We start from the raw sequence: 23,939 nt of genomic DNA, 5'->3' as shown, positions 1-23,939 counted from the left end.
GAGTTCGAATCTCAGGGACAGGCCCATAGCCACGCCGGCTATTCACATGGGTGGGCCCAGGAGGAGTCCTGAGTCCAGAACCAAGAAGACAGAATGGAATTTGCTGTAACACCCGTCCAGGAACCCAGCCCCGTGGTTCTAACCCTTTTGGTTCACAACACAACCCCTCTGTCAGTGTCCCCCTGAGGAAGAAGAGATCCCCAAGGACCCCAAGTAGGGTGTTAGTTTTAAAAGCTTTCATGGGTTTCTCTGGTGGCTCAGATGTTAAAGAATCTGCTTGCCAATGCAGAAGACATAAGAGACACGGGTTTGATCCCTGGGTCTGGAAGATCCCCTGGAGGAGGGCATGGCAACCCACTCCAGTATTCTAGCCTGAAGAATCCCATGGACAGAGGAGCCTGGTGGGCTATAGTCCACAGGGTCACAAAGAGTCAGACACGACTGAAGTGACTTTGTGCGTGTGCACAACATGCCGCAGGTCATAGGGGGCAACACTGTGGCTGTGGGCAGATTGCTGACCTCCAGCAGGGGCCCCTCTGCTCCGCATCGCTGCCAGTCATGGAGCCCCTGCCCTGGGACAAGCCTGGGCCAGCTGCTGTAGACACACTAATGGTAACCCTTGCAGGTCCTCTCACATCAGTCTGTGTTTACAGAGCAGGGAGGAGAGAAGTGAGGCAAGCTGCCCGTGGTGACTCTGCAGGTATTAATGGCCACACTGGAGCAGCTGGACCTCAAGGAGACTGTGGATAAGGGGGTCCTGGACGTGGCAGACACAGAGGACACCGGTTCATGTGAGGCTGGCCTGGGGGGTGGGGGTTTCCCCTTCCACGTTCCCATCAGCGGCTCCAGACCACGGCCCTGATGCTGAGCTCCTTGCAAATGGAAGGCCTGGCGGGCTCAGAGGGGCCTGGGACCCACAACTCAGAGAGCACCTCCCCTGCCCTACGTGTGCCCTGAACCCAGAAACCAGGAGTGTCAGCTGCACCCTGTCCACAAGCATAGTTTCCTCAAGAGTTCTAGATCAATGGCAGAGGCTCAGGGATCAGACTGGTACGAGATGGACCTTTGCTCACGAGGCCCCAGCTCACCAGTCAGCAAACTGCCCTGCCCTCTGGGTCTGGAAGGGGAAGCCCTGTAGATGGAGCGTGCGGCTTCTCTGTGACCCTCTGAGCAGGGGCGGGGTGGGGACAGACAGGATGGCCGTACTTCCACTTTGGAGCAGAAAAGTATATCCCCTTTCCTGGATGCAGGTCCGTGGCAGGTCCCCCCTGACCCCAGGGTAGTCACAGTACAGGGGTTCAGGGGCACCCCAGGGAGTGACTGAGGGATGTGTTCCAACTGTCCCTTCCATGAGTGGCTGCAGAGCCGAGGCCACCAGCTCCAGTTGCAAGTCACAAAGCACAGCTCACATCAGCAGCCCAGACAGAGGCTGCCCTGAGACCGCTCCTGCCTGCACCTCCTCCTCTTGCCCCCCCACACCGCTCTTATTTACACGTAAGTAAACGGAAGCAGAGCACTCCTGGGTCTGGGCTGGATACATATAATTTTCCCGTTTCCTACCTCCCTCCTGAGGTACTAGGCACGCTCCTCACCGCCCAGCAGAGATGCCACAAACTCAGCCCCCCGCAGCGTGATGTGAAAAGCCTGATTCAAAACACTCACTGGAAATAACACCTTGGGTTGTAGTCCTTCAATGTTTGAGTGAAACACACTTCACATCCCTCACAACTCTGGGGGTTTAAACAGTAACCATCCAGCCACATTAGTACACGCCAGCTCAGAAGTGACACCAGCTCCTGCTGTCTTTTCTGGCCTCTTGTTTTAGGCTGACCTACGTTGGGTGACAGTCACCATGGTGCAATGGCAGCCTCCATCTCGGTGGGGCCCTGGCATTCTAGAACCTTCTATCATCTGGCCTGCAGGGTCAGGAGGGCAGGGGCAGTGGCTGCACACATCAGTAATGAAGGGGTAGTCAGGAGCTGAGGGCTGCCCACCTGCCCTTTCCAGACCCCTCTGTCTCACCTGAGCCTCCAGGGCCTCCCCTGGGGCCTGGCCAGCAACAGGGACTTGGGAACTCTCTGCTGAGGGAATTCCCAGGAAAATGATGAGGAAGCTGAAGCCCAATCAGTCAGTTCAGTCACTCAGTTGCGTTCGACTCTTTGTGACCCTATGGACTGCAGCAAGCCAGGCCTCCTTGTCCATCATCGACTCCCAGAGCTTGCAGAGCCACCTGGAGAGCTTTAAACACCATCTCAGGCCAGGCTTACGCTGCAGATTCCAAATCAGTAGTGCTGGATCTGCCCAAGAGTTGGGCACGGATTAGACTCCCAGGTTGACACTGCCCGAATGTGCAGTCAGGGCCAGGGACCCTGGGTGAGAGGACGCCTGGGAGGAAGAGACCTGGGTGCCTCTAGGGGACAGCCTGCAGCCTCTCCCCCTCAGAGAGTTCTGGGGGCTGGACATTGCACTGGGGCTGAGCCCAGAGCTGGAGGCAGGAGATGCTGGGGGTGAATCCTGAGGCTCCGCCCATAGACTGGGGGTGGGGCTGAAGGAGACGATGCTGACCGCAGGGACAATGCTCAAGGACAGCCTTCTTACCCCAGCATTACTCCCACGCTGGGCTGATCCTTCCTGCTGTGGGGCTGCCCTGCCAACTGCAGGATGTTCAGTGACATCCCTGCCTTCTGCCAGCTAAGTGACAGGAACACCCCCAACATGCACAACTGCGACAACGAGAAATGAGTCCAGATGTTGCCGATGTCAGTGGGTAAGAGCCGTGGCGAGGAAGGAGGGGTCTCCCGGGAAGGCTCTGTGCCAGGTGAGGGCTGGGGTCACAGTACGGAAATACACATAGACAAGTGGGACCAGGAATTAGCTAAGACACACCCTGGTTGTGTCTCAATTCCTGGCTGCCTGGGGAAGCCACACCAGCACCAGGGTCCCTGGGCCCTCACCCCAGGCTCAGGGACATGTTCCAGAGATGGTCTCTTGTAAACACACGCTCCAGCAACTACTGTTCTCCAAAAGGAGCTGAAGTATTGCTTTGATGTTTTCAGAGGTTAAAATGTCCTCTTCTGGACAAACAAATACAAATTTTAAAAAAGGGATCACACTTCCTCTTCTTAGTACTGTGAGCCAAGAAATCACTGTCCATGTCAGAGGTAGACTGGGTTTTTAAATGGGTATAAATGACGTGCTAAACCAAAGAGTAAACAGAGCTGCACCGCAGGCAGGTGGCCCAGCCCGCACAGCCTCACACTCTCCTTCCTGTCTTTCTTGGGTCTGAAATTCTCTTTCTGGACAGAGATTCTGATGCTACTCAACCTACCTTTTTCCAAAGTAAAGAACAAGTTCAACGAAATCTAATGAGGCGGACTTTTCTGACTAGAATTTAAAATATCCAAAGGCCTGGATCATCATTTGGCATCATCACTCAATATTGCTAGTCAGGATTTCTTCCCCCTGAGAAATTCGTTCTATGTTGAGCTTCAGGAGAAAGCCCATTTGCTACAGATTTTCTCAGCGTACAGTAGGTGAACTTTACTGGGCCGCAGAGCAGCATCGGAGGGTTTCCCTTTCATGCTTCCCTTTGGCACGTGTCTCTGTCTTCATGTTGAGGTCAGCACAGAGAACTGGTCAGATGGTGCCAAGTCCACGGAGAAGGAGGCTGTTGTCCTGTCCTTTGTCTCTACCCAGGACCGCTGTGTGGGTGCGGCTGCTTTCCAGAGGTGATGGTGGCCCAGTTGTAGCCCAGGGTGGCTGACCTTGACCTAGGTCTTGATGGGGCCAGCATACCTGGTTCCCCGAGTTCTCGGGGGTCGGCATTACATAGTAGACACCCCGGTTTTGCTTTGGAAGGACACCAAGTCAGTGAGTTCTGGGGATGACACAGCAGTTTGGAAAGACTAAGAACGATGACATTGTGTAGGCTCTGAGCTGGGCCCTTTGCCCCACATGACTTCCCTCCCAGGCAACCTCGTGCAGACCAGTGGGCCCATTTCCTTCAGTGGGGCTGCTGCTCCCTTAAATCTCTCTTGGTACCCGTGTTCCCATCTCGCTCAGCCAGCGCTGCCATGCGCCTGACTGTCCTGGTTCCAGGTCCACTGGGGACTGTGTCTCCAGCCTAGGTCTCTTTTGTCAACAATGGAGTTGATTAGTTGCCCCTTTTCATGGCCTGACTATTTAAGGCTGCTCTGCTTAGGCAGCACCATCCTGACTTTTTCTCAATACTCCCTCCTGTGCAAAGATTGTGTGGAAGTGACCACCATCTTTCAGAGCTAATGGACATGTAGGGAGCCCTTGGATGAGGCCGGGGAGATTTGCACATGCTGCTTTAAAAGGCATTTTTGAATGTAAGAAATAAAAGTGACCTTATAGACACCGGGCATCCCCGAGTGGCACCCTGTGATGAGTGTACACATCACAGCTACCTGCCTGTGCCCATGGACACCTGGCAGGAGGGGCTGTAGAAAATTCCCCTTCTAATTCACCCCTGTACTCGCACATCTGTCTCACAGCTGCTCTGACAAGACACTTGCTATAAAGATGTGAAAAGATATAAGACTAATTTAGCCCCTACTCTTAAATGCTTGCACCCATCTATAGAACACTTCCACGACTAGAGCAAGAAATACACTCCCCAGGGACTACCCCTTGCGTGTGTGCTCACCCCCACGTTCCTAACGAAGGTTTCACAAAACGGGAGCCTCTGCAACAGGATGATGTGCTGTCGTCTGGTCTCGTCTCTCTGTTTAGAACCATTGCATTGACTTCATGGCCTGCCTGTGCTCTGAAAGAATCTGCTCTGGCAGAAAGAGCCAGAGAAACAGGAAAGGAGTTCAAAGTCAGCTGCCACTTCTGGGCAAGGTACCGAAGACCCGGGCAGGTAACAGAGCTTGGAGTGGAGGCCTCCTTCTGGCCAGGAAAGCAAACAAGAGGGACTGTCCTGTGTTGCATCTCTGGCCAGAGACAACAACCTGCCTTAAGTCTCCCCCAGATGGCGCTTAACACAAGGACCCACCCATCATCTTCCACACGCCCTGTCCCTGGCCACTGAGCCCTGCTCCAGTCTCTGCCCCATGGGAACAAACAGCAGACGAATAGCGCTCCCCCAAGCCCGCTCAGCTCCTCAAGTCCTCACTCCCTCACTCGCCACTCAATGCAGTCACGGGCTTCCCAGGTGGCTCAGTGGTAAAGAACCCACTTGCCAATGCCAGAGATGCAGGTTCAATCCCTGGGTTGGGAAGATTCCCTGGAGGAGGGCGTGACAGCCCACTTGGGAAATTTCATGGACAGAGGAGTCCGGTGAGCTACAGTCCATGCGGTTGCAAAGAGTCGGACATGACTGAGCAACTGAGCATGCGTGCGCACAGACACTGTGGCCTCAGTGGATGAGACTCAGATGCCCCCTAGGGAGCCGCCTCGTTTTCAGCTGTACAAACAGAACCATCACAACACCCACACTTTGAACCTCCAAAGACTCTTCTTGGGGACCAATTTTGGTGCCAGAAAATGTGCTACAGAATGTGAGAATTCAGAGGGAAATTTAGGATATGGTCCTTGTCTTCAGGAGCATCTAATGGTAGTTAGCAAGTCAAAGGTATGTCAACGTTAGGGAATATCACAGGCTGTTGTCTCCGAGTTGCATCCCTGCGGGCGCCCATAGTCACAGAAGCCTCTCCAATGCCTGCTGTATCTTTAATCTAGAAAATGTACAAGACCTCTTCCAGCAATGAAAGGCTGGGATCCCACGTGTACCCATTAAGGAGAGCTCAGAACTGTGACTGTGGCTTCCTGATCATTTTCCAGGGCATCTTTGGTCCTCCCTCACCACCTCCCTTCTGAGACATGCCCCAGCCTGGGGAGACTTGTGCTGGGCCAGCTACTTTCCTTAATCACCCCCAGACTCCACTTTATTCAGCGTCAGACTTGAAACTTATCAGATCAGAACCCTCTCCTCGCTGCCCCACCCCACACCCCCACCAAACACAAATTTCCTAAAGAAACTCTAATATTCTGCAACTAGAATTCTAAATTCTAAACATTCTGATATTCCATAAGAGTGATTCCTGCTCTGGGATAATGCTCCTCCCACTCTCCAGAAGTTAACAAAAGCTGTGGCCCACCCCTTAAGGGAAAAAAATACACGCATATGGCAACCCACTCCAGCGTCCTTGCCTAGAGAATTCCGTGGACAGACCATGGGGTCACAAAGAGTCCAACATGACTGAGCAACTAACAACACACACGCACACACGCACACACACACACACAGTTTTCCCAAATCCCCTGCAGCCCAGTCCCACAGCCCCAGCGGGAACCTTGTGACCTGGACACTCACTGCCAGCCTCTGCCTTCCCCGCTTCCTATGCTTCCTGATCATGGACTCACTGGCCTCCATTCTTGGCCATGCTCTCTGGGGTTTGTGCCTGGTGAGGCCCCATCTGGTATTTCTGCCCCTGGTGTCACCTGCGGGGACCTGAACTCAGAAGATCCCACAATAAATTTATCATCTTATCCTCCAGCCCCCAAACTGGATCCTGTCCCCAAAGTTCCATTTTTTGATGACGCCACTGCTTTCGCATTCTTCCCAATGAAGCCTGTGGGCTGCGTCGCTGACACATCATTATCCTAATTAAGTGCCAGGCCGTGTAGCAGAAGCTATAAAAGGAATCAGCCTGGCTCATCTCACCTTTTCATCCTGTGTCCCGTCTACTTCCTGTGTGGCGGCTCCACCCGCCGAGCCCAGCCCGGCCCCGTCTCACGCTCACCTCCCAGCAGGTCTTTGCTGTTTGCACCTTCCTGAAGCACCAGCTTCAAAATAGGACTTTCGGCCTAAGACATGGGTACTGCCTGACTGGCCTGCATGCTCGGCCCAGGCTTGGCCCTTTCCCCACCCCAGGCCCACCTTCCTGAAGCCCAGTGGGCACATGCTTGGGGGTGAGACGTCAACCCAGGATGCAGCTCTGACTGTGTGACCTTAAGAGGTTCCTCTGTCTCCGGTGCCTCTACTTCCCTGTCTGTAAAATGGGCAAAGAAGCAAACGCACCTCCCGATTGTGTGAATGCAGTTCACTATCATTGCTGTCCCCTCCACTTCTGGTTTTCCTCCTGTGCTCGGCGTCCCTTCTTTTCTCCGCTTGGACATAGCCCACTTTTGCTTCAAAATCCAGTTCAAATGCCCTTGCTGTTCAACATTCATTCAACAAATGTTCACTGGGAGATCTACTCAGCGCTGGGCTCAGTGAGAGGCTCTGAGATATAGGCCCAGGGAGTGGAGTGAGGTGTCCCAGGGAGTGGAGTGAGGTGTCCACTCACTTCTCAGGGTTCAGGGTCAGCTGAGTGAGCATCGACAATGCTGTTGGACATGTTTATATTAAAATCTAATTCATTGTCCAAATTTGCTGGCATATTGAGTGCAGCACTTTCACAGCATCATCTTTCAGGATTTGAAATAGCTCAACTGGAATTCCATCACCTCCACTAGCTTTGTTCATAGTGATGCTTCCTAAGGCCCACTTGACTTTACATTCCAGGATGTCTGGCTCTAGGCGAGTATCACACCATTGTGGTTATCTGGGTCATGAAGATCTTTTTGTATAGTTCTTCTGTGTATTCTTGCCACCTCTTCGTAATATCTTCTGCTTGGTCCATACCATTTCTGTCCTTTATTGTGCCCATCTTTGCATGAAATGTTTCCTTGCATTGCAAGGAGATCCAATGAATCCACCCTAAAGGAAATCGCTCCTGAATATTTATTGGAAGGACTGATACTGAAGCTGAAACTCCAATACTTTGGCTACCTGATGCGAATAACTGACTCATTTGCAAAGACCCTGATGCTGGGAAAGATTGAAGGCAGGAGGAGAAGAGGATGAGAGAGGATGAGATGGTTGGATGGCATCACTGACCTGATGGACATGAGTTTGAGTAAGCTCCAGTAGTTGGTGATGGTCAGGGAAGCCTGGCGTGCTGCAGTCCATGAGGTTGCAATGAGTTGGACACGACTGAGCGGCTGAACTGAACTGAATCCATTTTCCCCTCCGTCCGGCGTCTTGCGCCACGTGTTGACCTACTTTACTAATAAACCTGAGGCTGACCTGCTCCCCTGTGGCTGCGGGTGGACACAGGGCAGCAGAGAGCTACCTGGAAGGAGAACAGGGGCGCTGGGGCCTTGGGGTGGGGCAGGCAGAGGGACCCCCTCAGGCACAGTGCATGGGGGGCTCACGAGGGGCTGCCAGGGCACATGCCTGGGGGCTCACATGGTACATGTTTCCTCACAGGAAACTTGTGATGCGGGGCTGAAGCCTCAATCACCACCAGCCCGGGGGGCAGGCGGTTGAGCCGGTACTGGAGAAGGCTGGGGGCGGGGGGCATGCAGGGCCCACGCAGGGGCTTCATGAGCTTCCTCAGGCCAGGTCTGCTTCTCCCTCAAGTGTGGACCTGGAATTTGACATGGGGACTCTGCAACTAAGAGAAACCTGGCCATGGGCAGGTCCACCACCCCCGCCCTGAGCAGCCTCTCAACCTCCTCCAGTGCCCATCCGGCCACCTTGCAGGCCTGCACGTCGGCCAAGCTGGCCCAGGGGAGGGTCTTGGAAAGGCTGGGCCGACAAGGAATACATGAAGACAGGCTGGTGCAGGGCCTGGGGCATCTGTGTGGCCAAGAGCCCTGCAAGAGAGGTAAGTGGGCGAGAGAGGCGGCCTCCTGGGCATCCTCGTAGCCCCTCCCCACCGAGGGCTGACCCGGTGGAACCCTGGACAGACGGCATCACTGCCCAGGTGTCACCCTCCACAACATAGCCACACTGCTGCAGCTCTGTTTCAAAACCACAGTCGTGAGAAACAGACGTTGTGAAGGCCCAAGACCACGGCCATTTGCTAAGCGGGTTCGAATAATCTCTGTGACCCGCTGATGGCAAGGAGGAGCCGGCCTGTCCCTGCACCGGCCTCTCTCCCTTAGTCGGGAGGCAGGGAAGGTGCAGAGCCTCGCTGGATGCAGCCCTAAGTGGACCGCACCGGCTGCCTGGATGCGCAGCACACAAAGCCCGCTTCCCTCCTGTAAGCCACCGCCTTCGTCACCATGGGCCCGGGTCCACGTCTGGCTCCCAGGGTGCCCCGGCAGGGTGGCATTGGGTGTGGGATGTAGCTCAGGATCCCGGGGGAACACCTGGATGCCAGCTGCTGCTGTGAGTCCCTGCAGGCACGATGACCTCGGGGGACTCAGGGAAGAGGCTGCAGCTGAGAGCGGAGCCCCAGCCAGGCCCTCCGAATGGGGTGCTCCCTGGGGACCAGAGCTCTGAGTGGCCTTGGCCCTAAGGCTGCAAGGGTGCCCGCTGCTCTCACCAAGGAGTCAGAGTCCACTTCTGCCCACACTTCTCCCCAGCCTTTCTGAACAGCCTTTTCTACCTTCAAAAGGGACTTTACTCTTCTATTATATCCAGACATTCATATGGAGCTATGGATGTCAATGGGCTTCCCAGGTGGCCCTAGTGGTAAAGAACCCACCTGCCAATGCAGGAGACATAGAGATGCGAGCTTGATCCCTGGGTGGGGAAGATCCTCTGGAGGTAGGACATGGCAAGCCACTCCAGTATTATTGCCTGGAGAATCCCATGGACAGAGGAGCCTGGCGGGCTATAATCCATGGGGTTGCAAAGAGTCGGACAGGACTGAAGCAAGTTAGAACACACAGATCTCAATTCCCTCATTATTTTGCTTTGAATATACAAACAGGCAAGGACAAAATCACTACAGAGGTTCCAGAGAAAACTCTGGACTTTATAGTGACATCTTTTAAGATTCTTTCAACACGCATTAGCCAAGTAAAGCTGTTGATATTTTAAAAGGCTCTGAAAGGGAAGACCACAAAAGGAACTGTCTTTAGCCCTCTCCATCTGCCTTTACTAATGTAGTAGACAGGGTAAGTAAGCAGTGCTCAGTCGTGTCTGATTCTTTTGTGTCTTCGCTATGGACACTATGGAGCCCGCCAGGCTCCTCTGTCCAGGGGATTCTCCAGGCAACAATGCTGGAGTGGGTTGCCATGTCCTCCTCCACGGGAATCTTCTCGACCCAGGGATCAAACCCAGGTCTCCTTTGGCTCCTGCACTGCAGGCAGAGTCTTTACCGCTGAGTCACCGGGAAAACCCTATCATGCATATATTTCCACCTCAAATTAATTACAGTTGTTAGTAGGTGAGGTTGCCCTGCATTCTACATGCTCACAGTCACCTACTGGTTAGTGATCAGAAAGGGAGCCTGTTCACATGCCCATCTCTGCCTGACCACCACACACAGACATCCTGCATCTTTACTCCCATGTGCTCTCTATACAGAGAGACAGACAGCAAAATTGCGGCCCTCTCCCAAATTCTTCTGCTCCAGTTGCCAGCAGCGGCAAATTCATTTCTAGATGCGAACTGTCCGACACTGACCTTTTTAGTATGTAAATAGGTTATCTCCTCTGAGTCGTTCAGCCAACAGTGTGTAAGGCTGAAACCTCACGTCTTCTTCGCAAAGCCAGTAGGTTTACAAGTGTGAATGTTCCTTAATGAAGTCATCAGGTTGGACAGGAGCGTATACAAAACAAGCCCTGGAAAGCCAGGGAGGAAGCCTCACAGAACAGAGGTCTGCAGTTCTGGACATGCAGAATCGCCAGGGCTCTCCTGGGAAGCCAGGAGTTAAAAGCTCTGTGCTCTTAGGGATTAAGACCTGAGCCAAAGCCCGGCTTTATTCTGGAAAAGAACTGCCGTATCCATCAGCTGGTTGCTTTCACTGAAATGCCATGGGCTTAAAAAACACATCACATATGTCTCAAACCCATGCCCTGGATGAGCCAATCACGTGTGGTTTCCAAGATATCAGGATTCTGAAAAGACATCAGGAGTGAGGCTCATGTTTTGGAGGAACAAAGATGTCCAGTGGCAGTGATCACGTTCCTGAAGGCCTCTGAAATGCAAAAAAATAAAACAAAACAAAAAACACACCAAACCTCGCTGGGCTCCGAAAAAGGAAATTTTCCACACGTTCATTTAGGAAGCAGATTGCCTTGGGCATGGAGCAGCCACTTGGAAATGAACCCAAGGTGTGGTTGGCAGCTCTGCTGAACAGCACTAGACTCTTCCGTCCGCTGCTCCCACGGCTCCCACCCTGGAGGACGGGGATGCAGTTCAAGTGGCGGGATGGCCTTGAGCTCACTGCTCAAGGCAAGGAGGGGCCAACGTGGTGCCGGGCACTTGAGCACATTGTGGTATCAGGTCTGTGTCCCCACTAAATGAATCTGTCTGTTTGGGGGAAGGTGGAGGCTGGATTTTCTGAAGGTTGAGCAGAGCTCAGGTGGTGCTAGTGGTAAAGAACCCCCCCGCCAATGCAGGAGACAAAATGAGACACGGGTTCGATCCGTGGGTCTGGAAGATCCCCTGACGGAGGACATGGCAATCCACTCCAGTATCTTCGCCTGGAGAATCCCACGGACAGAGGAGCCTGGCGGGCTGTCGTGTTGCAGAAAGTCGGACACGACTGAGCAACTAACATTTTCACACTCTCACATTTTGACCTAGATGCTAATTTTACACATTCATGATATCATACACAAATGACAGTCTCCCTAATTTCCAAGATTACAAGAGATTGGAGGGAAGCGCTGACATCTATCACGTGCCTATGTGGTGGGATAAGAGATGGCATGATTTTTTCTGGAACTAATTAATTGACTATTGTTTCCCATTTATATGATTATAATTTAATTTAAATTACAATTTAAAAATTACATATTTTATAAGTATTAGTAAAAATACCTACTAAGGAACTATGTCCAGGTAACTTCTAAGCAAGTATTCCAAACCTAACATATTAGTGCATGCGGGCTAGGTTGCTTCAGTCATGTCTGACTCTTTGCAACTCCATGGACTGTAGCCTGCCAGGCTCCTCTGTCCATGGGATTTTCCAGGCAAGAATACTGGAGTGGGTTGCCATGCCCTCCTCCAAAGGATCTTCCCATCCCAGGGGTCGAACCCACATCTCTTATGTCTCCTGCATTAGCAGGCAGTTTCTTTATCACTAGTGCCACCTGGGAAGCACCGCCCCCCATATCAGACATTCCAGTAACAACGGGCACCTGAGGACATGTGCCAGGGCTTCATCACCTCAGCAGAGAGACGGCAATTTCCTTGGGTCACTATTCAGCGTGGGCATGGAAATAATAAACACTGGTGGGTCTCTGTTTGGGGAGCCCCGAGTCACTCATACAGCAGGGAGACAGTCTATTGTAAATGGAGCCTCATTTCTGATGCAAAGGGGACCCTGTGATGACCAGGTAAGTCCCTTTCTCAAGTAAATGACCCCCGTACACAAAACCCTGCTTTCACCTCTGTTGAAAGTAACTGCGACCAGGATCTGTGATTTTTTTTGGAAAGGCTGCCTTCCACTGAAGATCCTGTGGGAGTCCAGAGAATGAGGTTATGTCTGAAGGACTAAGGCTGATGGATTTTTCAGTTGCAGGATCAATGTTAATGAGTTAGGGAAGGAAGTAGTTTCTGTGGTTTAGTCGCTAAGTCAGGTCTGACTCTTTGTGACCCCAGGCTCCTCTGTCCATGGGATTTTCCAGGCAAGAATACTGGAGTGGGTTGCCATGCCCTCCTTCAGGGGATCTTCCTGACCCAGGCATCGAACCTGAGTCTCCTGCATCGGCAAGTGGATTCTTTACCACTGAACTACCAGGGAAACCCTGAGAAAATGTTTAATGTATTTAATTATGTAACTGTAACAATGCCAGATATCCCCCACATAACTATATGGGGGAAATGCCATTCTACTTCAGACTTTGAACAGAAGTGGGGAATTCCGGGGAGCGCCCCCTCCTGCCCAGATCCCTCATCTGTCCGTGTTATTCTTTCAAACATTGGCTATTTTTGCTTACACTCTCATTTCCTTCTTGGTGAAGAAATGATGTGCTAAAGTAATTTGCATGGAGTGAATCTGAACCTTGTTTCTCAATTATTTTTGGACTTTGGTTTTCTTGAATCTTATGTCATAATCTAAGAGTCTTTAGGAGAATTTTTCTCAGAAGAAAAAATGTTACAGGTGTTGATGAGTGGTCCAAATCTTATCGGTCAATTATAGGTAGGGAAATGGAACACCAATGCTTGGGCTGCAAGTTGTGCTTCCTTAATGATTAGAAAAACATGTAACCCTCAACTTTTCCTTCCTGGGAGCCCCAGATAACAGTGATCCGGGGAGGAGGAATGATTTGACAAAAGCTTTTACCTGCTGGCTGAAACTAAGCAGGCTATTTATAAACTGCTCTGAAATGTAAGTAAAACGCTCTACCCACAAGTTCTAATGAGAAAGCTGGGTGGACGAGGGAAGACAAAAAGGAAAAACATAATGGACTGAACCAAAGGCAGTAATGTGACCGGCAGCACAGGGCAGTGGGGGCAGGGGCTGGGGGGGTGGGGGATGTGGTATAGAGGTAGATCCAGTTAAGACAGACTTGAAACAGCCCTGGAAGGGAAATGTAGGCAAAGAATGTTCTATCCAATGCTAAGGTGAAACGCTCAGCTTTTCCTGCTCAAAGCTGCTACAATTCAGCCCTCTTCTCCTTTGCCTCCCAAGCTGACCCCACCCCACAAGGCCCAGCTCTCATATAGCACTAAGTGCCAGGCACTGTTTTAAGGCACAAAGAGGGAATGGAACTTGCCCAAGAACCTTCTAGAAAGTGGCAAAGTCAGGACCTGCCGTTGGGCTGTCTGGCCTCCTGGTCTATGTCCTTAGTCTTGACATTACACAGCCTAATGAAGGGACCGATGGGCATTTAAGGAATCGAGGAATATTATCAACACACAGGCAAAGACTGGTCTGGAAATGAAGATTTAGGAAGAATCCATGGGGAGGAAGTTACTCACCTGCCTGGGAGGTAGGAGTTGGGCCTTGAGATGTGACATCTATGGGGTCAAGGTTAGAGCACACGAGATCAGGGTAAGAGCACAAGAGATCAGAAGAGAGAGGAGATTTGTAGTAAGGGGCTTATGGGGGGTGGGGAGAGGGCACTGCAGATGTATTTCAGGAGACAGTGTAAGTCAAGAGGCAGATTCTGTGGTCAGAGTTGGGGGATGGATGCGGCTGAGGGTCAGAGAAGAACACAGTGTCAGAGTGACTCTGAATGTGCCCGCCGTACGTGGGGCCAGCCAGCAGCCTGGGTGCGATCATGCCATTCTGGCTTAGGCCTGGTGAGTAAGAGTGACCTGGTCAGAGAGAGCAGTCAATTCACAGAAATGGTGTTGGTGGGGCAGCTGGGGCCCCTGAGAACAAAGTGAGAGGCCGAAGGAGATGCAGGCTTTGACCTGCTCCCTTCAGACCATGGAAGGGGCTTCCCAGGTGGCGCTAGTGGTAAAGAACCTGTCTGCCAAAGTAGGAGATATAAGATGCAGGTTCGATCCCTGGGTGGGGAAGATCCCCTGGAGAAGGACATGACAAGCCACGCCACTATTTTTGCCTGGAGAATCCCATGGCAGAGGAGCCTGGCGGGATACAGTTCGTGGGGTTGCAAAGACTTGAACATGATTGAGCGCATATGTGTTCAGAAGTTGGATCGGTAAAGGCACAGAAACAAGAACACCTTTCACCTGCAGGATACCCCCCCGGCCCCACCCCGCCAGAAGTGCAGCTAACAGGATATGTGGTTGAGCCCCACCCCAGGGGAGGCTGGGGTTCCAGATGTGTGGGTACCTAGTGACCTGGCCGCAGTCCCCAGTCCCAGGACCAGTGAAGCACAGAGGTGGGATCAAAGCCAGTCCTGGACTCCCGCCCCCCGTCACCCCTCTTCCCACAGACCTCGTGCTGTTTCTCACTTCCACGAGGTTTACGTGTTGTGTTCTCCGCAGCATCATAGAGGCTGTGGTTGGTGGTTCAGTCACTAAGTTGTGTCCAGCTCTTTGAAACTTCATGGACTGCAGCATGCCAGGCTTCATGCCCTGTCCTTCACTATCTCCAGAAGTTTGCTCAGATTCATGTCTACTGAGTCAGTGATGCCATCCAACCATCTCATCCGTCACGAACGAGGTGACCTTTAATAAACCTTCCCTGGGAGCCTCTGCTGGGAGGTTTTCTCTCCCTTCTCTCCTCTGGTGGCGGCAAGGTTTTTTTTTCTGTTGTTTCCTTTTTCTAAACTTTACAATGTGCTCTTGAGGAAAGATCTCAAAACAGGCACTGTTAAACTCTGCTAAGTGCAGAATGAACAGTTCTGAGCCAGGGAGCACTGTCCCCTGTGAGGAGCTGCCTGTGGGTGCAGCCAGGTTGCTGTGACGTGGGGACAGAGCCCTGGACTCGGCAACAGGCCGCCCCGTGCATGCCTGTGTGCGCCGCGTCCACACGTCCCACTTCTGGAGCCGCAGGTTTCTCCATTGGAAGATGGCGTGAGTCAGCAACAAGGCAGGATTCTCACGGGAACAGGGTTCCTTTGACGGGGCAGGACTGTGTGAATGTGAGGCACTGCTCCCTTTTGGGGTCTCTTTTCTGCCTTCCTCTCCCCTTCCCTTCCTCTCCTTTCATGAGTGGGCGGGCTGGCCCCTCTGTTTCTGGGGACTTTGCTGAGGCCCATGTCTGGCTGGCTGTCAGGCCCCAGGTCCCACACCTTGGGGGCCCTCACAAGGGAGATGCCTTGGTGGGGATGTGGGGTGGAGAAGGGTCTGCGCGGCCCCTACACGGGGGGTCTATATGTCAGCTCTTGCTGTCTGCGTCCAGCTGGCGTGTCTGGCCACAGTGGGCAGCACAGACCAGTGAGACCCCAGTCTTATCTTGCCATTAGTTCGAAGCTCTTCTCCCCCATTTTAATGACCATCACAGTACATGACATGTGTCTCCCACACACAGATGGCCGGTTGGTAAAAGCTCATAAAACAAAACAGAAATGACCCAAAGTAGGTTAGTGCAAGGGTGAGGAACAGCAGCTTCGAAATAATTCTCAAACAGTGTATGCTTTGGGGATTTAGCCAAGGGAGCTGATAAACTAGGCCATTCAAATATATTATGCCAATATTTTCTCTGGCAAGAGATTGCTTGTCGGATTTGCATCCAGTTTCACTTCAGGACTTAATTCCTTTTTAGAAAAAAAAAAAAACTGGAGGAAAATTTTCCACAAGCTGTATTTTACTTAGACCCGGATCCAAAGCCTGATCAATGCATTATTACAATATATAATTAAGCATAATTACATTAAAATATTAAACCACCATCAGCTATTAGAAATAATGAAATTTCTTGCATAAAGCCATCGTATGAATCACTCTGGTGATTGTCAGACTCCCTCATCAAGAGGCTCTGCCTGAAACGGCAGGTACTTCACTTGCCAGAGAGCTGCAGCACGAATCTGCAAATCTGAGGACCTGAGCGGGATCAGGGTTGGGGTGAGGGGACAGGTCCCACTAAAGCTGCGGTGTTACAGGAAGTCATCCTCTAATGTCCCTCGGATGGACGCTTCTGTGGCATGAACAGCTGAATTCCAACAGTAATAAACATTGTTCTAAAGCAATTAACGTACTAATAGAATTTTAGGCTATGTGATAATAGACAAGGCAGTAAAGCAATTCTACGGTAAAAGCAATTGTCAGAGGGGCCCTGGATGATCTACTCACAGTGCTGGCTGGTATCCTGCAAATTCTTGTTTTTGTAATCGAGAATGTAAATTATATTTAGCTCAAGGCAGCATTTGAATTTAAATCCTAAAAAAAAAAGTCTAGTTTCTATAACGCAGTTTAAAGCCATCTTGCTCACAGTACTCATCTGCTTGGCTGACTCTCTTTCTATAGGAAAGTAGATGGTCAGTCATTAGACAAAACATCTTGGATCACCAGGCTTCATTGAATCTTCAGAGAAATGAGGCTTCAATGTAATTCTGTCAATTTATATGTGTGTGTGTGTGCGTGTGTGTGTGTGCTCAGTCGTGTCTGACTCTTTGCAACCCCACAGATTGTAGCCTGTCAGGCTCCTCTGTCCATGGGATTCTCCAGGCAAGAATACTGGAATAGATTGCTATTTCCTTCTCCAAGGGATCTTCCTGACCCAGGGATGGAACCTGCATTTCCTGCATTGCTTGCAGATTCTTTACTACTTGAGCCACCTGGGAAGCCCAGGTATCCACATACACACGTATGTATGCATATTTTATTCCTCACTTTGGTTTATTTCATTTTTTTTTGCAAGTAATGTATTGATAGATGGGCTCAGTTGGTAGTTCTCAAGCCAGATTAGAATCACCTGTGGAGATTTTTAAATCTGGTAATGCCCAAACCAGTTAAGTCAGACTTTCTGGGGTGTCGATGGAAGTGGGCACTGGTGCCTTTAGGAACTCCTGCACCAGGGCTGAGGATCGCAAGCCTGGAGCTGAATATCCATCCTCACCACCAGTCCTGCCCTCTTCTCTCCTCCTGTGGGGGCTGCTTCTGAACAGAGACCCTGAAGGTGACTAAAAGGTGGCCATTCCAGGAGGCAGGGTCAGCTCTGGGGCCTCCAGTCCAGGGGACTGGTGGAGTGGGTGGGGGTGGGTAAACTGGTGAGCACGCCCCCCACTTGTAGGAGGGGCCCCCAGAGCCAGCCTGTTGTGCCATCAGGAAGGTGGGGCTGCCTGATTTTCCAGAGAAGCCAGAAGTCTGCATTTTTACGTGAAAATCTCTCAGTTTTTAAATGCTCGCAAAGGATTAAACATTTATGAAAACCCTGTGCCGGCCACACAAGCAGGTGCTTGGCCAAGCCTGCAAATACCAATTCACAACGTCTGAGCAAGCACAAATCCCCTGAATGCAAGGGTAACTGGATAAATATTTGCAGAAGGAAACATGAGCAGTGTCTGGAAAGTTGTCATTTTTCGAACAGGAGAGATAAATCTCTATTTGCTTACTTGTAATTTAGTGGCGCTCTCCAGTACCAAGGAGTGTCACTTACGTTAACAATCCCTCAAAAAGAGTTTGCTACGTGAAGGACAATTTAAACCCACAGGTATACAACCACTGTAAACTAAACATACAATCCACCCAACCAGCTCACTCCCCTACCCTGACTTGACTCTGAGTCTCAGGGCAGAGCTTCTCGGGCTCTGCTGTGCTGGGTCTCCTGGGAGTTTTGCTCATGTATTGATAGAATGGGTGGTGGGGAACTGAGGTTCTGTCATTACTACAAGCTCTCTGGTGATGCTCCTGTGACGGTTCTCAGAATCAGACTTTGAGAAGCAAAGACTTGAAAGTCACGTAGGATGGTTATAACCCCAGGAACTTTCCAAACGAGAAGCCTGATTCTCTCTGAAGGCGGAACCCTGTGTTTTTCCACTGTGCCTGGCACCTCTTAGGAGCTCAGTAAATAATGGTGCAGTGAATTAATCAACGTGTAGGGTATGGATGTGAGAGCTGGACCATAATGAAGGCTTTGCGCTGAAGAACTGATGCTTTAGAATTATAGTGCTGGACACGACTCCGCAACTGAACAACCACAATTAAATAAAAAGGAACTAAGGTAGAAGCCATGAACAATACAAGCCACAGACCTTTCCTGGAATAGGACAGAGACCTCGCACGGAAATGCAGCATTTTAGAGGGAGAAGGAGCTGATCCACCATGTATCCGCTCCACTCACTTCCCTGCAATGGAGGCCCTGTAACATGATCCATGGATCCCCCTGCCTTCCTTGCTGTAATAAAGAACCCCTTCCTGTTTTACCACAGCAGTGTGTAAGTCTACAGCAATTACTTTATTTTGCCTGAAGCGTACTACTGTGGAAAGAGTGGGCATGGATTTTAGAGCCAGAGAGATCTGGGTTCCAATCCCAGCTATGCCGGAGTCAAGCTGTGTGACCTTAGGCAAGTTACCTAACCTATCTGGACCTCACATTGCCTCCTGACAAAATGTCGTCTCATCTGAGATAGACATCAGTTCAACCTAGAGGGTAATTATACATTCTGCATCCTGATGATGCTTAATCCTAAGAAAACAGAAATGAACTCAGTCATGTGTTGCTCACGGGATGGTTTCACTGAGAGATCCTTCAAACAAAAACTTCACAGAATTATGCATTATAATCATCGCCATCATTATACAGCTCCTGCGCTTATTTCAACCTGGGTCGTAAAAGTAATGAAAAAGGGGAGTTGTAAGGACAGCTATTATTTCCTTCAAGGACACAACTTGAATAAATACTGTTTTCTCCTCCAATGGTTTTATTCAGAGAGCACAAGAATGGAATTGGCAACAAATGAAAAAACCGAACATACACTTCTAACTGAATAAAGCTTTTATTGGGCGATTTAGAAATATATATGCTTTTGTACGCAGAAGCTCTAGATTCTTACCTGTTACTAAAGGTAAGTGAATGAGTAAATGTGTGAGTCGGGGGCTGTAATGAACCACGGCTCCAGATGAAATCAGCGGAGTCTGAGTGTCTGCAGCAGTGGGGACCAGGGTAGGAATCGTCCAGCCCAGGGCCCCGGGTTCCAGATGCCACGGGAGCCCCGGCCCTGAGTCCCCATGCCCAAAGTCCTGTCCAGGCCACGCTGGGTACCTGCCTGACTCCTTCTCCAGCCCGAGATCTGAGACGTGTGCAGGCGGCACCCGTGTCCACCTTGTTTACTGCTTAGTGGAAAAGAGGCCCTCAGAAAAGATCTCTGGTGTTCCTCAGACACCTTAGAACATATTTCCTTTATTCATCTTTAAGAGACAGCTGCTGCTGTTCAGACGTTCCGTTGTGTCTGACTGCGACCCCATGGACTGCAGCATACCAGGTCTCCCTGTCCTTCACTATCTCCTGGAGTTTGCTCAAACTCATGTCCATTGAGTCAGTGATGCTATTTATATGGCACTCGTTATGTCCATGTTACTCATTGTTTTAAGTTAACAATTTTTTTCTAAATATCTGTAAGTAAAAGTTGCTTAGTTGTGTCCGACTGTTTGCAACCCCTTGGACTGTTGACTACCTGGCTCTGCTGTCTGTGGGATTCTCCAGACAAGAATACTGGAGTGGGTAGCGAGGATCTTCCCAACTCAGGGTTCAAACCCAGGTCTCCTGCACTGCAGGCAGATTCTTTACCCTTTGAGCCACCAGGGAAGACTTTCCTTAGGCTGGAGTAAAACTGTCTCCTTACACTTGTGTCCACTGGCCAGCATTCAGCTCTCTGGAATTGCTGTGAATCACTCCATTTTCTCCTCCCTGTAAAAATAATCATGATCATGTCATCCATGAAGATGTCACATTTTTATCTGCTTTTATAAACGGCCCACAAGTCAATTTTTTTCCCCCTCAAATGGAGATGAGGCTCCCTTTCATCATTCTGATTTACTGAGACTTTGTTAGGAGCAGAAGAAGGTGCATCCAGAAATGTGGTTTTTTTTTTTTTTTTTTCAAAAGTATATTTAAGGCTAATTTTCAAAATGGTTGGAAAATAGCTACATTCAGGATGCCAGCCGGAGGACACAGCTGCCTCCAGGAGGGCCATGAGTTTGATGCATGGGTCTGACAGTCACCATCTGTGCTTTCTGCAGGGGCAGCCACACCACGCCGGGATGTGCAAGGCAGAGATGCAATCAAGGGCTTTAAAATAAAGCAGCGGTGGGCTCCTCGAATTTGATTAAATCCCAACTTCCCACCACGGTGTGTTCCACCTGCCTCTAGCCTTCCCGTCATGAGGCATGAACGCTGGAGGCCAAATCCGAAACTCGTCCTCTAAAAACTTCAACATTTTTCAGATGAGCTGATTCTGAAAAGTTATTTACATGATGGTCTTCCTCTTTTATGAAAATAAAAACAATAGAAACTCAGAATTTGGCCATTTCTATACAAAGTAGAAAAGCAATCATTTGAGGAAGAGATAACAAGTTAACAGAAAGAGAGCCAGAACACACACATACACACACATAAAATAAGTAGAAAGAAAAATAAAACCTTAACAGAAATGAAGATGAAACTGGAGGAAGCAGAAAGGGAGAACAGACCTTGCTGAACACTGAGCAAGGGACGCAAAAGATAAAAATGAAAAATCCTAGCAAAATACAGTTGAAGTTAAAAAAAAAAAGAATTTTTAAGAAAAAATTAGAGAAGGAGATCCAGCAAATGCATAGCTAGTGTCTCTGAGAAAAAAGCAAAACAACGAAACAAACAAACTCTCTCTCGCTATATATGTATGTATACACACATGTATACATACACACACACACACACACAGTAAAACCTTCCCTGGTGGCTCAGATTATTAAAAAAATCTGTCTGCAATGTGGGAGACTTGGAGCGGATCCCTGAGTTGGGAAGATCCCCTGGAGAGGGCATGGCAACCCCCTCCAGTACTCTCGCCTGGAGAATCCCCACGGACATTGGAGTCTGGGCTACAGTTTATGGAGTCGCAAAGAGTCGGACACGACTGAGCAACTAACACACTTAACACACATACAATAAAGCTACCCATTCTCCTGAGCGTTCTGTATCTATAAGCTCAAAGATACTTGAATCTATAACTGAAAGGGCCATCAAGTGAATGAGAATCCAGAATTGGGGTGTATCTTGGTAAAGTTACCGTCATCTAGAGATAAACACCCGTGTGGGCAGTCAGGAAAGCCTCCACTCTCTGCCCAGACCTTCAGCAGCAGAGCCTGGGAACGGCAGAGAGGATGGTGAGTAGGAAGTGCCAGGAATCTGCTTCCTCTCTAGACAGCGACGACACTGGCAGAAGCTGTCTGATGCAACTATTTTGGAACCTGGAGTCTATTTGAAGGCGTGCAGCTTCCAGGGGAGGCTTGGGAGATAAGTCACGGTTAATTTTGGTCAACTCTGGCTTGTGCAGTGGTGGCTACCCATGCCCTGCCCTCAGCCCTCTGGCCAGAAGCTGTACCCATGTTCCTGGAGCAGTTGGCGTGTGACTTGTAGGATGTACAGGGTGGACAACCAGGACCTTGTCCTCCAAATGCCAGGGTTCTGTGTTCTGGTGGCTGACTGTGGAGCTGTGGGCACGGAGGAGCCAGATGCTGTTGCTGCAACCCCTGCTGGCTGAAGTGGCTTTTAGGGTATTTCAGAGTGCCTTGAAATTTTTTCCCATTCATTCTCCCCTTCGCCTTTTGGGAGCCAGGTATTTAAGGATTGTGGTTTAGTTGCTAAGTCGTGTCCAACTCTCTGTTACCCCATGGGCTGCAGCACACCAGGCCTCCCTGTCCTTCACCATCTCCTGGAGTTTGCTCAGGTTCATGTCCATTGTGTTGGTGATGCCATCCAACCATCTCACCCTTTGTCGTCCCCTTCTCCTCCTGCCCTCAATTTTTGCCAGCATCAGGGTCTTTTACAATGAGTCAACTGTACAAATAAGGTGATCAAAGTATTGGAGTTTCAGCTTCAGTATCAGTCCTTCCTTCCACTGAATATTCAGGGTTAATTTCCTTTAGGATTGACTGGTTTGATCTTCGTGCAATGCAGCAAGTAAGAAAGTTGTTTATCCCACCCTCTCTCCCAGAACACTATCTACTGCAGGAAAGAAAGAACAAGGAAAACTACCAGGGCCCCAGCAACGAACTCAGAGCTCTGCTGGTAAAAGTAACAAAAACTGAACACATAATCCAATAGATAGAACAACCAGACATGAAGATAAGTACAGAAATAGAGGACTAGAACCATAACCTAACCAGATCTAACAGAAACCATATGGAATAGTATACCCAACAACAGAATACACATTCTTCTCAAGTTCACATGGGACATTTTCTAAGACAAACCTTATGTTAGGCCACAAGTCAAGTCTTAATACAGTTTAAAACGTGTATCATACAAAGAATCTTTGTTGACTATGACAGTATAAAACTGGAAATCAGTAACAGCAGGAAATCTGGGAAATTCACAAATTTGTAGAAATTAAATGACAAACTCTTAATCAATGACTCAAAGAGGAAATCAGAAAGAAAATTAGAAAATACAAGTATTTGTCCCTTAAAGATACAGATTTAAATGAAAACACAACATACCAAAACTTAGGGGATTCTGAGAAGGCAGTGCTATGAGGAAAATTTATGGCTGTAAATGCTGCATCAAGAAAAGAAAAAAGAACTCAAATCAACAATCTGCCTTCACAATTTAAGGATCTAGAAAAAGAAGAAAAACTAAGAGCTAGCAGAAGGAAGGAAATAATAAACAGTAGAGTGGAGACTGACAGAATAAAGAAAACAATAAAGACAATGAAAGCAAGAGTTGTTTTTTTTTTCTTGAAAAACTAACAAAATCAAAAAGATTAACTGAGAAAGAAAAGACGCAACCTATTGAAATCAGAAATGAAAGTGGGTGAATTACTACCAACTCTACAGAAATAAAAAAGATTATGAGAGACCACTATGAACAGCTATATGCCCTTATATGCCCACAAATTAACACAGATGCAGTGAACACATTCTTAGAAACACAAAACCTACCAAGAGTGAATCATGAAGAAATGGAGAATCTGAATAGATCTATAATTAGTAAGAACATTGAACCAGGAACCAAAAACTCCTTGACAAAAAAATCCCTGGACCAGATGGCTCCATGGGTGAATTCTACCAAACACTGAAAGAACTTGCATAAATTCTTCTCAAAAGTGAAAGTGTTAGTTGCTCAGTCGTGTCCGACTCTTTGCAATGGACTGTAGCCGGCCAGGCTCCTCTGTCCATGGGATTCTCCAGGCCAGAATACTGGAGTGGGTAGCCATTCCCTTCTCCAGGGGATCTTCCCAACCCAGGGATTGAACCCAGGTCTCCCATGGTTCTTGCACTGGCAGGCAGATTCTCTCCCATCTGAGCCACCAGTGAAGCCCAAATTTTTCTCAGACTTTTCCCAAAAACTGAAGAGAAGGGAACATTTCCTAACCCACAGGAAGGCATCTCAATTGGAAAAGAAGCAGGGAAATGATCTCTGTCCAAAAATGACATGAACTTCAGTGCCCATTGATGGCAAGGGAAT

The 23,939-nt window shown here is 49.5% G+C and overlaps 1 protein-coding gene across 1 annotated transcript in view; it reads left to right on the top strand.

Moving 5' to 3' along the window:
- Positions 1-20,791, top strand: part of LOC112581371 (translation initiation factor IF-2-like) — a 77,240-nt gene extending 56,449 nt beyond the window's left edge. Inside the window, exon 4 of the mRNA XM_044934604.2 lies at positions 20,516-20,791. The gene's annotated coding sequence lies outside the window, so the exon portion shown is untranslated. The remainder of the gene's footprint in view (positions 1-20,515) is intronic.
- The last annotated feature ends 3,148 nt before the right edge of the window (positions 20,792-23,939 follow it).

Source organism: Bubalus bubalis, chromosome 22, assembly GCF_019923935.1.
Source record: "Bubalus bubalis isolate 160015118507 breed Murrah chromosome 22, NDDB_SH_1, whole genome shotgun sequence".
Classification (NCBI taxonomy): domain Eukaryota; kingdom Metazoa; phylum Chordata; class Mammalia; order Artiodactyla; family Bovidae; genus Bubalus; species Bubalus bubalis.
The sequence above is the reverse complement of the archived record's forward strand: the minus strand, read 5'-3'. Positions and strand labels throughout refer to the sequence as shown.